Here is a 9,964-nt window from a genome sequence, read left to right on the forward strand (position 1 = left end):
GTAATGATGAGCAGTTAGGAGGTGGATGCATGTGCGGAGAAGAACAAGATTTATTAGGGGACAATCCAGAATTGTTTGAACAGTCTAGAGTCTTGGAATACATCTGAAGAAACAAACAAAAGCACATGATGACAAAATGGGAGCAGGCTATAACAATGATGCAAGTAATGAAAAGAACTAACACCAAACAATAGCAAATACAGAACAGGCACAGAAAACCCAAGGCTTGGTATAGGAACAACTAGAATGAACACACAGGATAGGACATTACGCAAACAACGGCTAGGACATAACACAATTATCACAAAGCAAACACGGAAAAAAGAGCACTAAAATGTGATGATTGGCCACCCTCCTGGCATCCCTGTTTTATGATTTCTCTGTCTTGTCTTTGTTTTCCCGTTACTTCCCCTGTCCATTCCTGGGTTTCGTTTTCTCCACCCCTTGTCTGTTCCTGAGTTCCAGTCCGTGTTTTAGTTCTCCCTGTTATGTTCACCTGCGTCTAATTATCCTTGATTGTTTTGGTTATTTTAGCCCTGGCTTTTGTCTTCTAGTTTGCTGGTTATTTTGGTAAGCCAGATTCGTCCATTGTCGCCCTTGCCCTTTTTGGTTGCTCAGTGTGTGTGTGTGTTAATTTACCCTCAGTATTTCCCCTTTGCCTCTCATTGTTTTGCCCTTCATGTTTGATCTCACTCATTATTAAAAGCCTCCTGCATTTGTATTCTGCCTCTTGCCTTGTTCCTACTAGAAGCGTGATATAAGAAGACAATCATTTTTGTCTTGGAAAAGGGAAGGCCCACAAAGCTACAAGCAGGGGTGCCAAAAATGTGACACATTTTTCAGAATTAAAAAAACAAACAAACATAAAACACTTACGTCATACCTACATTCACTGTCTATTGTATATTATTTTAAGTATATCTATCTCATAGGTGCATTATCACTTCATTACAATTGTGAATGTTGATAAGCAGTTTGCCAGGCATCATCCATTCCTTTTATCACTGGTTACCCACTGATGACAGGATCTTTGCTGGCTGGATACCATCTGGATGGTAGACCACACTTAATTTACCAGACAGAGTGCTGAGGTCGGTGTCATGCTGGTATCAGTGGTGAAACATATGTCAGTTAAATTCTATAGCAAATAATTTGTTTTTATATATTATTGTTTGAAGTAAGCCAGTATAGTTCAAGTAATTAAAATATAATTGAAATGAGCAGTTAGACCACCTAGAAAGAGATCAGAGTTGCTATAATTAAATGATTAATTAGCTTGTTAATTTTCATAATAAAATGTATTGCTTCTTGGAAATGTTGAAATTTATTGCAAAATATGACCCTGAGTTGCAAAACAATCTGATGGCTATTCCTAAAATCACAACTCCTGACTAACAAAGAGTGTTGCTTGATTGTTGCTATAAAATGAGTTTCTTGAATTTTGCAGATCTCTCTGTTGCTCAAGAAGACTAAAGCCTAAAGGTATCAACAAATTAATTTACCCCCTAAAGCTGAATGGAAAAAAGATTTTGACAGTTTCCTTTTCCATTGCCTATATTGACAATTATTTTTAAGCAATTTGTAAAAATAAAAATGACTTGAATTTAAACATATTGCAGGTTTTCAGTCCTCACTGCTGTTTCAGGTTTTTCTTGTGTTATCAAGTAACATTATGAAGTAATTCCAGAGTATTCTGTTACACATGATTGTATTGTATAGTTAATTAGCCTAGTTTGAATACCCTGATTAAACAGGGAAATCACTGAACTACTTGAGTTAAACATGTCTCCATAAAGTAGGCCTACTTCATGTAAATAATTGTTTTGCTATTTGCCTTTTGTTTGATATTTAACTTGTGTAATTATGAAGTTTCTTATTTTACAAAATGTGTGCTCCTAAATGCATTTAAATGGCACTCATTCACATTCAAATAATGTTGATTACTCTTGCTGTCACAGTAGGCAGGTCATCCAGCAGGAGGGACATGCCCAGTCCTGCACTGCACATCTGCCACGGTCCCAATTACCCACTTATTAACCTCATTCACCTATTCCTTATTTTTCCCCTCTTTATTTAAGCCTGCAGGTTCATGAAGTCAGCACTGCACATTAGCAGGCCCATGAGCAGCGCTCTTCACCAACGCTCTATGCTTAGCAAGCCTACAATTGTTTCCATTTTCTTTTGTCATTGCATTGCAGCTTCAACTTACTTTATTATGGACAATAAAGAAGCTTTTATATCAACCTCATATCTCACTCCCTCTGTGCTGCTACCATCACACTTTTCAGGTCCTTGTATAAGCAGATTTTTACATTTAGCAGTGTTTTATTATATTCATTTACCAGGTTTAATGGTTTTCCTGGAATGCAGGAAAGAAAGTATGTCAGAAAGGAACTAATACATATTCTGATAGATCTGTAGATGCCAAAACTGATAAATTCATGCCTGAAGACCATTTGAGTGTATATTTTGACCTGGACTGAGAATTCATTACAAAGAAAACTGCAGATCGTTTATTACTGAGAATGAAAAGGGGAAATTGGAGGGACCCAGTGGAAAGGAGAAGTTCTACAGAATAAATTGGAAATTAAACTGTGTTACAACTACTGGTTTAGGCATTAGAGACAGCAACATAAAGGGAAACACTCAATACAACAAATGAGGTGTAATAACTGTAAAGTTGTATTGAGAGGAAAGGTAATGTGGTAAATACAATGGGTCACATCAGGGAAAGTTTGGCCAAAAGAAAAGAAACAAATAACAAAATGGAAAATTGGCCCCATAAGACTAACTTCATCACAACATCAGCACTCTGCTGCTCTCAGTCCAGAAACTTGAGTGACAAAATAGAGGTGAAGTGACAGTATCTTAACATCCCAGTTTACCATAACTCTCAATGCCCATGGACCCCCAGATCTACACCTTCACCTAAGATGGGAAGTAATTAATAAAATGCCTGACTGAACCGTATGCTAGGTTTTCAGCCTAGCCTTAAATATTGAGACTGTCTGAGTCTTGATCATTTACAGGTAGACATTTATTCCATAGTGTGGGAGCTTTATAGGAAAAGGCTCTGCCCCTGCAATAGATTCTTATTCTTGGTACTATTAAAGTGTAAAGTTAGGGAGGTTGAGGGCAAATACATGTGTGAAGTGACCTGGCTTAGGATGTCTGAGTGATTATAACTGGAGACAGGGGAAGCCATATTAACAGCAAGGAAACAAATAATAAAAAACGATTAGCAAGTTTAAGAAAAAAACAACCAGATAAACGAAATATCCAGAACAGACTAACAGGCTAAAGGAAAGGGGATGATTATTGCTAGGCAAATACATGAAACTAAATAAATGAATGACTAATATTGAGTGGTAAGATAAGGAGGTGTATGTGCAGAGAAGAGCGAGATTTATTAGGGGCAAATCCAGAGTCATAGTCATTGGAGTAGTCCAGGGTCATAGAGCCAATATGGAGATTACAGAAATACATTATAAACCAAAAACACACAAAGGCAAACAAGGGAAGCAGGCTATACCAGAGGCTAGGAAACACGAAGGCTAGGATAAACAGTCAGACTGGGATACACGGAATACAAACTTGCGGGCATACAGATATGGGTTTGCAAAAACATCAAAACATACATCCAAACATTCAATGAACAGCCAAGACAAAGGGCACAAGACTAGAAACAAAGAACAGGTGAAAGCAATGAAGAGCGTGGAAAGCCAAATGAGGGGTGGAGAAAATGAAACTAAGGACTGGAACCAAAATAACACACAAGACAGGGAAACCATGGAACATGGAAGCTGGGAGGGACTAACTGTGAAACTAATGGAAGAGTAAAGGCAATGCATAAAAACACAAGACAAGCAAGTATGACAAAGGACATAGGAAGGGGAATATGCAGAACTGGGATTCTTGTCTAGAACTGTGTAGAAAAAGGACAATTTTATGAATTATTGAAGTGGTACCACTCTAAAATATAGGGAAAATACATCAACAAACAATGGTGAAGTACCAATGGATTATTATATATGTGATGGTTGGAGGGTTTAAGAAGGATGCAGGGACTAGGCACCTTGACACAGGCGTTTATTTTGACACTTAACAGGACGTAGCACGCAGGCTATGATTTCAAACACCAACAACTCGATGATAAGACACAAGACTTATATACACGTATGAGAATTACACACAACAAAGATCAGGTGAACGACACAAGAGGGTGTGCCAATACAGACAAACACACACGGAGACGTTTGAGGGAGGGAGGGGCCGTACCGTGACAGAGCCCCCCACCAAGGGCGTGACTCCCAGCGTGCCAGCCTATCGGGCTGCAGCCCCAGGACAAACACCAAACAGTGAGGCAAAAGGACCGGACAACCCACCATGGGCCAGCGCGAACAGGGCAGTGAGGGGAAGGACAGGGACCAGGATGATAACAGATACAGGAATGCACACACTAACAGGGACAAAGTGACCAGTACATTCAGAACAGCCTACTAGGTGAGCAATCACGCTCCAACAATGGTGGACCTGTGTGCAGAACAGTTAGATCTTGGATCAGGTAAAACAAAAGGAAAAAAATTATGCAGGCCTCCAGCCAGTGCCTCTATTCCTCAAGCACAAGCTTGACTGCCAGTAATTCATGGTTGCCCACATCAGTTCCGTCCTGCTGGGGACAGACATCGAAAGTAGGCACAAGGGTGCAGTTTTTTTGTCCTCTCTGGACCATTGGGACAGAACTGCACCAACACCCACCTCAGATGCGTCCACCTCTGACAAATGGAAGCTCAGTATCAGGGAGCTGCAAAATAGGAGCCTTGATCAGACGGCCTTGATCAAATGCCTGCTGGGCTTCGGTGGACCAGCAGAACCGACCCGACGCCTTCCTGGTCAACGCAATCAGTGGGGCTGCACCTGTGCTAAAGTTCTTAATGAACCTGCAATAAAAATTCGTGAAGCCCAGGAAGCGTTGTACCAGACACACCGAGTTGGGTCTAGACCAGCTCTCTACAGTCCGCACCTTGGTGGGGGTCCATACACAATTTATTGTGGGAGACAACAAATCCCAAAAAGGAGCTATGGGCATGGAACACTGACTTCTCCAGCTTGACAAAGAGGTGGTTCTTGAGCAGAAGCTGGAGGACCGGCTTAACATGGGTGACATCTTCGTCTACCGTTTGGCTGTATATTAGGATGGCGTCCAAGTAGACAAACACGTATCTGTCAAGAGCCTCCCTTAGGACATCGTTGATGTACCGCTGGAAGATGGCAGGTGCGTTCATCAACCCAAATGGCATAACCAGGTATTCATAGTGTCCAGCAGGGGTGATGAATGCCATCCTCCATTTGTCTCCCTCTCAGATTCTCACTAGGTTGTAGGCACTGCACAGGTCCAATTTGGTAAAAATGGAGGCCTCCTGCAGCACCTCAAATGCTGGTCATGAGGGGCAATGGATAACGGTCCTTAACAGTCACCTTGTTAAGGTCCTGGTAGTCTATACAGGGGCATAACCAACCGTCTTTCTTCCTAACAAAAAAAAAACAACCCCACATCAGCCAGGAAAGCAGATGGCCAAATGAATCCTAGGGCTTAGGCTTCCTGGATATATTCCTCCATTGCCTGATGTTCAGGCCCCGAAACGGAGAACAAGCAGCCTCTAGGGGGACTGGAGCCCGGGAGGAGGTTTATGGTCATGTCGTATGGCCGGTGGGAGGGGCAATAGTTGGGCCTTCTGTCTGCTAAATGCTTCCCTAAGGTCCCAGTCTTCCTGGGGGACTTGAGACAGATCCAGACCGTTGGGATTGTGACCAGCCCCACACTGGGGTTTGGATGGCTGCAGACATGACGTCTGACACATCGAACCCCATGACAGCGTCGACCGGCTCAACCAGTCTACCTGAGGATTATGTCACTGAAGCCAGAAGTATCCCAAAATCAATTGCAAGTGAGGAGCATGAACAGTACAATGTGTTTGGTGTGTGCTCCGACTCGCAACATGACTGGACGCGTCTGGTGACTAACAACCACCAGACCACTTTTCCCCTGACATATTAAAGAGACGGCTCAAGGGACCGGCCATCAATGGCAGCAATGGGTACGGGTTCATCCAGTGGGACCAGTGGGCAGTGCTAACTAGTTGGCCAACCCAGTGTCGAGAAAGATGCCTGCTGCCCCAGAGTCCACAAATGCCTGGAGACATGTTTCAGATGTTCTCCAAGCCATTGTGGTGCAAAGGAACAACCCCTGAGCTCGGGAAGGACTGGTTGAGTCCATCAGAGGTCCTCTCTCCCCTGATGGACATTGTCTTTTTCCTGGAGCTTAGGACAAGCTGGCCGGAGATAACATAAGCTTCTGCAGTACAGACACCTCCGTTCCCACATCCGAGCATCACGTTCACTTCTGGAAAGGCAGGTGTGTCCGAGCTGCATTGGCTGGGATCCAGACTCCACCTGCTTGTCATGCACATGAACAGGGCTAAGATGCACAAATCTCTGAGAGAGCCTTGACTGATCTCTGGTCCCTGTGTTCTGTGCCTCTGCTGCACGCGACTGTCAATTCTCAAGACCAGATCGATCAGGTCATCGAGAGTATCACGGTGGACCAGTTCATCTTTAAGGTCCTCACTGAGGCCCTGGTGGAAAGCAGCCATCAGCACTGTGGGGTTCCATCCACTCTCAGCCACCACAGTGTGGAACTCACTCACAATCAGCCGCCGCTCTTCTCCCCTGTCGCATGTTAAGAAGACGGGAAATCGTCTCCCTCCAGTGACTGGATGGTCGAAAGTCTGCTTAAGGGCAGCAGTGAATTCTGCTGCAGTGGAACATACGTCAGTTTGGTGCTCCCAGACCAGGGTGGCCCATGTCAGAGCCTGCCCAGTCAGAAGGGAGATGATGTATACCACCTTTGCTCGTTCTTTGGGGAACCGAGATGGCTGCTGCTCGAAAGCCAGTGAGCATTGAAGGAGGAACCCCCTACAACCTTCTACCTCGCCAGCATAGCACTCAGGGGCGGGGAACAATGGCTCTGAATGTGAGCAGGGCAGGATTTGGCATGGCTCTGTAGCTGCTGCAGCCCCAGCTGTCTCCAGACTAGGGGCAGCCGGAGGCACTGGGGATCATGTCAGGAGGTCTGTCAGGGCATGCAACTGAGAGAGGATCTGTTGCAGGGCCTGCTTATGTCAACCAACAGTCACCCCCTGATTAGTCAGAGCCACCTTTACCTGTTCCAGATCTAGCTGTTGAGCTGGGTCTTTATGTAAGGTGGGCTCAACCCAGGTCAGCTAGGTGATGACACCAACAGTCTACTGGGTGAGCAACCATGCTCTAACAATGGTGGATCTGTGTGCAGAACAGTTAGAACTTGGAACAGGTAAAACAAAAGGAAAAAAACTAAACACCACACCGAGCATGGAAAAAGGGAGAACAAAGAACACCAGGAGAAGAAAAGGCAACCTCAATGCACTGGGGAAAACCAAACTAAAGTGTCCCAAACAAAACCAGAAAATAGGGAGGAACTTGAATGGCTAAGGGAAGCCTCAGGAGAGAGACAGACTCAAGAGTGAAAACTGGAGAGAGGAGGGGACATGTAAAAACACAAACACTCTCACAGACAAGAAGTGAGATGTAGCACGAGGGCTCACAGACCTCATTACCTGAAGTTACTGGCTAGGAGCTTGGCTCAGAACTTTAGTAAAGACTGGGACACTGGGCTTATATAAGGTCTAGCCCAGCTGTTGGGTGTTAAGCCTGATTAGTGGTGTGCCTGAATTGAGGACTCCCTCTGGTGACTGGAGGGGGCCTCGGCTTGGCACCAACCCTTACACCTATAGAATCTTCTCTGTCAGATCAATTAATCTAGACAAAACTATCACTACTGATGGATGAAGAATAGCCAAACACGTTGCACACTGCAAAAATGTTAATGTTACTTATGTTTTTAGGTTGTTCTTTGGATGTAGTTTTTGATGATAGAGTAGTCTTCAATGTCTAGGGGAATTTGATGTCCAGGTAGAATATAGACCAAGGAAAGTCCAAGGAAAAAAAATTGTTAAACAGTTTGAGAGCAGTAAACAGTGGTGTTGGCATGAAACATGTTCGAAAACAGGAAGCAGCATCACAACAACCCACAGGGTGGTTTCAGGATAGTGTGCTCCATGAAGGTATGCACTGATGACAATTTATCCTTGGTCATGAATGTATGTCATGAATGCAATCTCTTTTGACCTGTTATTGAGAGAACACAAAAGGAGACCTACAAACACTTGTACTTCACTCTGTACTTCACATTTAGCAGAGCCTGAGCCCTAACAGACTTCCCATCTGGACTTGTTAACCATGTATGACCAACAATGTATTGTTATATACATAACAGCTTCAACAAGCTCAATTTGGGATGAAGTATAACTAAGATATGACCACTGAACTGTTATGAAATCCACTCTCTCTCTAGTTATGTTAACATTTTGTAACGTGGAGGCTTTAGGGAGGATGCAGGGATGAGTAGCGTGGAATACCAACACACGTTTATTTAACATTCAGATATGCACACTAACAGAGGCAAAAACCAACAACACAAACACGTAAACGACAGACCTTTATACATATGATAATGACACAATAAGGAGCTGGTATGTGACACAAGGAGGGCGTGGCCACATTGACGAACACACACACGCATGGAGATTTTTCGGGGGGGAGGGGCCATACCATGACAGAGGCTATCGGGCCACGGCTCTGAAACCAACGCCAAACGGCAGGGCCAGGGGACCGAGCGACCCGACACGGGCCAGCGCGAGCAGTACATTGCGGGGAAGGACGGGGATCAGGACAATGACAGACACAGAGATGGACACACTGACAGGCACAGGCACAAAGGGTGAGAAAGCGACAGGCACAGATAACGTGATGGGGACAGACACAGTGACAGGGATGGGTACAAAATTACATTCGTGCACCCGCTACAGGAGGCGCACCAGTTGCTTTGCCTGTCTCTGGGGTGGGCACTGGTGATGCCTCCCCCTTGCCTCTATGAGGCTTAGGTACCGGCGCACGAGTTCCAGGGCTGTACACCCTAGTGGATTAAGTGTCCTCGAGTGCGGTCACCCCTCTTTGTACCGCTTATGAAGGTTTGCTCGCTTCCAAGCAGTGCCTCCTAGGCAGAGCCTTGGGTGGTATCTGACGTGCCGGGGCTTCGTCGCTCTTGAAATCTGCAGCCGCCATGTCACTGCTGTTGGGGGGATCCCCACAGAGGACCTCCTCCACTTCCATAGACGGGTCCTCCCCATAGTCGAACCCCACTTCCGACAGCAGACTAACGTCGCTGCACTCCCTGTATTCTCCATAATCCGCGTACCCCTCGTGGAAGTCCATAAAGTGGTTGTAAGACCCAGCAGAGTCCACCTCCGTGTGCCGATCCTCATAATCCGGCTGAGGTCTGTAGGACTCCTCGGAGTCCGATCCTGGACCATACTCGGGGCCCCCCAAAATTGTCCAGTGGCCTCTTCCCCCATGGTGGAAGTGTGGAGTGAGGCCAGGATGATGGAGGGTCTTGCTGCGTGGGTTGTGGGAGGGCATTTACCTCCCTTCTTTCCCTTCCTTTTCTTACTGCCCTTCCCAGGCATCCTCTGTTGGTTGGTTTTTCTGTAACGTGGAGGCTTTAAGGAGGATGCGGGGACGAGTTGCATGGAACACCAATAGAACACACACACGCACGGAGACGTTTGGTGGGGGAGGGTCCGTACTGTGACACCTTTCTTATGTCTGGTTATTTCAGCCAGTCATAAAACCATTATATCCATGCCTTAACCCTTTTATTCTAGTTTTTGCATATTAACATTTGTACATGTGTTATTTAGTGATTACCTCCTCATCTCAAGTATAGCAGAGAGAGGAAGATTATTAAGATTAATATTAAGATTAAGATTATTAACTTATATTAATAAGAGAACAGTAAAATACATGT

Source organism: Electrophorus electricus, chromosome 2 (genome assembly GCF_041902795.1).
Source record: "Electrophorus electricus isolate QZ-2024a chromosome 2, ASM4190279v1, whole genome shotgun sequence".
NCBI classification, from domain to species: Eukaryota; Metazoa; Chordata; class Actinopteri; order Gymnotiformes; family Gymnotidae; genus Electrophorus; species Electrophorus electricus.